At 38.3% G+C, this 6,473-nt stretch overlaps 1 pseudogene; it reads right to left on the reverse strand.

The window, feature by feature from the left end:
* Positions 1 to 5,686: 5,686 nt before the first annotated feature.
* Positions 5,687 to 6,006, reverse strand: LOC105005408 (annotated as a pseudogene).
* Between the last annotated feature and the right edge of the window lie 467 nt (positions 6,007 to 6,473).

The following is a 6,473-nucleotide window of genomic DNA, read 5'->3' on the forward strand; positions in this document are numbered from 1 at the left end:
TACCCTAAGGTGCAGTCCCCTTAACACTATGCAGAGGGGTAGAAGGTAATCCTCTCCACTAAAATCTGTGCTGAGATCCAAATTAGTGATGATGAACCCATAAAACCAAAATATGTCCACTACAATTAATAACAATCTCGTCTAAAGAACTAATCTATATAGAGTAACTTGATTTAAAAAAAAATAGAAAGAAGTTACTTGTATTTATTAGCAATATCTGTAACCCCAAATTCAGTGGTAACTGTTGCATGGTCAGTCTGGAACGGAGCTAATCTTTTAATTGGAATAGAAGGCCTCAAAGTTGCAGTGAAGACATGAGTTACATAAAATGTTAAATTGTATGTTACATAAATAAATGCGTTACACAAGACAACATTAAAATGAATAAGATCATTTAAAAACATAGACAATGTAGAGAGAAGGGGAAAATTGTATATTCTATTGGAACATACAATATGGATAGCATATTTTGCATTCTTTAATCTCCAGGAATGAGGAGCACCAAGAAGACAGTGGAAATTGTATTGAAGAGCGACAATTTAAGTAAAAGCTTAACTATGCACATGTCACTTTTGGCAATGGGAGTCCCACCTTAATAATATTACATGTGCAGTGAAACCCATAATTACCAATTAAGGTCATCTCAGTTAGTTTTCAGAGAAGGCAATGGCACCCCACTCCAGTACTCTTTCCTGGAAAATCTCATGGACAGAGGAGCCTGGTAGGCTGCAGTCAATGGGGTCGCAAAGAGTCAGACATGACTGAGCGACTTCACTTTCACTTTTCACTTTTCACTTTCATGCATGGAGAAGGAAATGGCAACCCACTCCAGTGTTCTTGCATGGAGAATCCCAGGGACGAGGGAGCCTGGTGGGCTGCCGTCTCTGGGGTCGCACAGAGTCGGACACAACTGAAGCGACTTAGCAGCAGCAGTAGCAGCAGTTACTTTTACTTGGAGAAAGATTTGGGGAAGAGTTTGGGAGGGAATTGTACCTCCCAAATAAAATAACTTCACAAAGAAAAGAACTTGAGTAGTAGTGCATAAAATAATAAGAAGCATTTGAGAAAAAAACAGATCTCACAAAAAAATTATTTCTTTTAGTGACTTGGCTAGTATTGATAATAAATATGTTATACATACATTTTGTGCATTTTTCAACCCATTGTTATGATTAGAAGGCACAATGAACATGCAAATGAGAAAAGCTTTTCTTCCTAACATGTGTGAGTAAATGTGGGATGGAAACATCCCAAGCAGTACAGTAGGTAACTTAAGGATAGCTCTCCCTGTTCCAAGCTGCTTCTAAGGGAAGAAGGGCCCACTTGGGAAGAGAGCAGAAAGCCCACCTCAATCACAGATAAAAGTTCTAACTCTCCTTAAGATAACCTTCCCTAGAATTTCACAGCTATAATATTCTATTTGTATGATCACTGTGGCTTTATCATCTTTTTTCTACCTTCCCCCACCATGCACCCACCTAGACATATATTAATAGAGGCAGCAATCATGTTTATTTTATTAATCTCAATCTATAATATCATTCACTGCCTAAAACACAGGTTCAAAATAAATTTTATATACTCAATAGGTCATAAAAGAAAATAGAGAGTAATTCTGTAATCTAAAAAATGCCTAGAATTTCTTTTTCTTATATTTCTATTTTCTATTGTATTTCATTCTCCTGACTTCAAAGCTGGAATTTTATTATTTTATTGATGTTTCAATAAGGGTTTTTTTTGCTAAGGAAGATCGGAAGTGGATGTGTTAATTGATTGTTATATTTAAACTTTGGTTTTTTGGGGAGTTTTTGACCCTAAAAATGATAATGAATTATCTCAGGTTTTTACCCTTGAACCACATTTCTTCGGAGAAGGCACTGGCGACCCACTCCAGTACTCTTGTCTGGAAACTCCTATGGACGGAGGAGCCTGGAAGGCTGCAGTCCATGGGGTCGCTAGGAGTCAGACGCAACCGAGGGACTTCACTTTCACTTTCCACTTTCATGCATTGGAGAAGGAAATGGCAACCCACTCCAGTGTTCTTGCCTGGAGAACCCCAGGGACGGGGGAGCCTGGTGGGCTGCCGTCTGTGGGGTTGCACAGAGTCGGACACGACTAAAGCGACTTAGCAGCAGCAGCACTTTCCTCCTCCTTGCTAGGGGATTTCATCTTTGTTCATTGCTCCAAAGTTCACATTCAAAGTGTAGATTCCCAAATACTTACCTCAGCCCTGATTCTGCGCTGCAGATCTGTTCATCCATCCTGCTTATCCATCCTGGAAGCTCAGTCTTATCAGATGACTAGCATGTACAGGTTTAAACTTAGCTCTGGGAACTGATTCCCCTTGACTATTCACAACATCTGTAAAATAGCATTGCCTTTTTCCCAACCACCTAATTTAGAAACCTGAAAGTGATCCTAGGTAACTTCATTTCCTACACTTTCCTTGCATACACTCAATTGCAAAGTTTATTTGCTTCCTTCTTATTTATTGTTCTCACGGCTACCTTAGTTCAGAAGATCATCTTTACCTGGGTTGTGGCAGCAGTCTTGACTCACAGCCTGTCCTTTCAATTCACCTCCTGATATGATGCCAGGATCACTATGCTAAAATACAAAACAGATTATGCCACTCCCATACTTAAAATGTGTCCACATTCCAAGACTCCTTAGCAAGACATACAAGGTCCTTTAAGATCTTGTCTCACCTACCCCTCTAGCATCTTCTGCTACTCATTGACACATCCTCCATTACTACCGAGTTAGTTCCTTCCCACATCTCTTAACCTCTGCCTCAAATACTAATATCTCGCCTCTCATCTCCACTCCAGTGTTTCCATCAATCATTGTAGCTTAACACAAAATGAGGTACATGTCCAACTTGTCAGCCAGTGTGGCACTATTCACTGCAGTCTCTTAGAGGTTCTTAAACACACTGCCTAGAAGGGATACACATACATCAACCCCACGTATATACATTGATAACTCAAGTGTATCATTCCTGTGCTGAAGTTCATAGTTGGCACAGAAGTACAATCCTTCCATTTGTCTGAAAGGGACAAAGCAGGCCTATATTACTAAAATTTCACCTTCACACTACACTCCTTTAACATTCAGTCTAGGCATCAATTTAATGAGAAATTTTATTTTTTCGTGTTTTTTTTTTTTTTTTTTGCTACATTTCTCAGAGCATGTACCAAACAATAGTAATTGTAGACTTTTTTTGTCATCCTCAATTGACTGAACTCCATGAGGATAGAAGCTATATTTTATTTATGTATTCCTAGTTGTTGTGTCCAGCATAGTGTAGTTACATAAATATTAACTGAGTGAGGGAGGCAATGAGTGAGGGAGGTAGAGAGGTAGGGAGATCAATTGTATCTAGTTTCTGAAGATTCAATTATGTGAAGAAATCTGCCCCATTAGGGTCCTCTTTCAGAAGCATGCTCTATTTTATCTAAAAACAAGATGACCCAAATTGAACCCAAGGCAAATTCTAATGTCACATATTTCTACCTGAATAAAAATTAAAATGAAAGCTGTCCATGTTCTCTCCACCCTCCTAAGACTTGATTTCCTCTGAGGCCTATATATCTCACTCCACCTTACAATGGTAATTCAAAGGAAGACCGATTCTGTGAACCCTAAGCTTTGTAGAAGATTGTGAAACCAATTACAGTATAAATAAAGATGTGATAAATCTCCTAGATTTATCACTGGGAAAATAGGCCAGAACTGAAGGAATTCTTTTTGTTTACATCACTGCATTACAGTGATTAGAGGTGTATGGCAATAAAGAAATCCATTATTAAACACATAAAACACACACAAAATTATTGATTCATTAAAACTGTACTTCTCATGCATGTCATATATTCTACTGGGGCTCAATCTTTAAAACCAAATAAAACTTTCCTCTTGTTTAAAGGAAACATAGATGAAACAAATGTCAGGTGAGCTCACCTAACTTGCTAGTAGCCTGCAGGGAATATGGCTTTGAGAATCAAGAACTCTACTCAAGGACCCATGAGTCTATGGCCCCCACTCACCATGGCTGTGTTCCAGGGCAGAGGTGAAAACGACCTGCCATGTACTGTCTTCCTATTGAATTTCACTGTAGATTAGATGATTTAACAGTGCTTAGTTTTTAGCATGAAATGAGTTTTTCAAAGTCTGTGTCAAGTTCTGATTACCCTGAATTAGCGGTTTGTATATTCACATTCATTTGTTTTCAAGAACAATAAATTAGCAGTATTTGAGTTCTGTACCAGGCTCTGTATATCTTATCTCAATAAATGCCTGTTTGGGTACTGCTTTAATCCTCATCTTCCAGATGGAGAGAAGAAGGCTCAGAGAGTATAAATAAATTGTGTAAGGTCAAATGGTGCTGGAAACCTTTAATACTACACTATTCTGCCAGTTCCCCTGGTATTTCCAGATGGCTTGGATAATATCTCAAAATTGAAGAACAATTTTTAATTTCCACATCATTTAAATCTCCGCTACCTCAAAATATTAAGTTTACAGATATTACGGAGGACTCTTAGCTTTCCTAACCAATCTGTCCTTGACCTATAGTATTTGATAAGCACAGTGTTTAAGAAAAAGATTTTCAGCGCTTTGAGGTTGGGAAGGCATTCATGCTGATCTCCCACACAGCCACTCCTTATTGTCATACATCCAGCAAGCCACACATTATTATTTTAATAGCTTCCAAAGATGTTTATTTTCTCTCCTGATGCAATCAACATCATTTCAGCCCACTAGGTCTCCTTGGTTCTTCTTACATTCAGTTTAAGCCTCGTCTGACATAGTCCAGATTTTATTGGTAGGGCCCATAATCATTCCATTTTTTATGTTAAAAAAAGAAAATCCCATTTACCTCAAAGTCTGTTATATGGTCTTAATACATAAAAGGGCTTCCCTGGCGGCTCAGAGGTCAAAGCGTCTGCCTGCAATGCGGGAGACCTGGATTTGATCCCTGGGTTGGGAAGATCCCCTGGAGAAGGAAATGGCAACCCACTCCAGTACTCTTGCCCGGAGAATCCCATGGACGGAGGAGCCTAGTGGGCTACAGGCCATGGGGTTGCAAAGAGTCGGACACAAGTGAGCGACTTCACTCAATTTAACACAAATTAATTTACTATGACTCTTTGTAAGTTACATTGTTATGTTAATAGAGAAAAAGTGTTAAGAAAATTGAGGCAGAGAAAGCCAATCTCACAGAATGGAATTTCAGACTCTCAGGTTAGTATTAAGTATTTTGGGGGGATATGAGGATCTTTTAGTGAGCAACTCAAATCCTAAACTTGTGGGTAACAGTTTCTGCATAAAATAGAACCTAGAAATGCCCACAGTACCACTGCTGATCATGATTTGTTAAAATTCCTCTGTTAATTGAATCACTGACATTCTTTTCATCATCTAAATCATAAACAAATTGTACTGAATGACTTTGCTATTCATGTTTATAATATGGAAGAAATTAACACTTTATTTTTCCTCTTTTAAAAATTTTGACCAGTTCACAAAACAAACCTTATTAAAATAAGCAGGTAGTAATTTATGTTAGAATCTATTTATATATATTTAAACTTGCTAAGAGTTCTAAATTTTTTTTTTTTTTTTTTTGCGTCCCTGAAAAGGGCCTTTAGTTTTTCTAAACGTTTCAAGCTAGATGTTTTGCTCAACCACCAAAACCGTAAAGGGTACGGCCCTGACGTTTGAGCGCTTAGACCACATCCATGGCTGTAACAGTCTTGCGCTTAGCGTGCTTCGTATAGGTGACCGCGTCCCGGATCACATTTTCCAGAAACACTTTCAGCACCCCACGAGTCTCTTCGTAGATAAGACCAGAGATACGTTTGACGCCTCCACGACGAGCCAGACGCCGGATAGCTGGCTTAGTAATACCCTGAATGTTGTCCCGCAAGACTTTGCGATGGCACTTAGCACCCCCCTTGCCGAGGCCTTTGCCACCCTTCCCACGACCAGACATGGTTGCTATCGCAATCCTAAAATTTTTTTGAAAAGTTTTATCTTATAGGTTTAAATTCTATAAAATATTGCCAGAAAAAATGTAGAACATGTTTATCAGTACATGATTTCCTTTGATTTCTTTTTGTTTTGTGTGAAGTGGTCCCAAAACTATTTAGTTCTAACTACCTTAATGGAATTTGGGGGAATTTTTTATAATCTGGAAATGATACATCTTCCATGTTAGCAAATAATTGTATCATAATGAAAACATTAGCTTTCCAGTTTTCAACTTTTTAATCTCTTAGAATTTAGATCAAATTCTCTTCTTGAATTGACAGTCCCTGCCTAATCCCTTCAAATTCTGGGAACTTAATACATTATCATTTCAGCATTTAATGGAAGGTGGGGACATAAATCCAAAATGCCTATAAAGAGAATAAACTCATTTTTAGGGATGAATATTCATAACCAAGACCTCCCCCAAAATTAGTTAA

This window comes from Bison bison, unplaced genomic scaffold (assembly GCF_000754665.1).
Source record: "Bison bison bison isolate TAMUID 2011002044 unplaced genomic scaffold, Bison_UMD1.0 scf7180017864490, whole genome shotgun sequence".
Taxonomy (NCBI): Eukaryota; Metazoa; Chordata; class Mammalia; order Artiodactyla; family Bovidae; genus Bison; species Bison bison.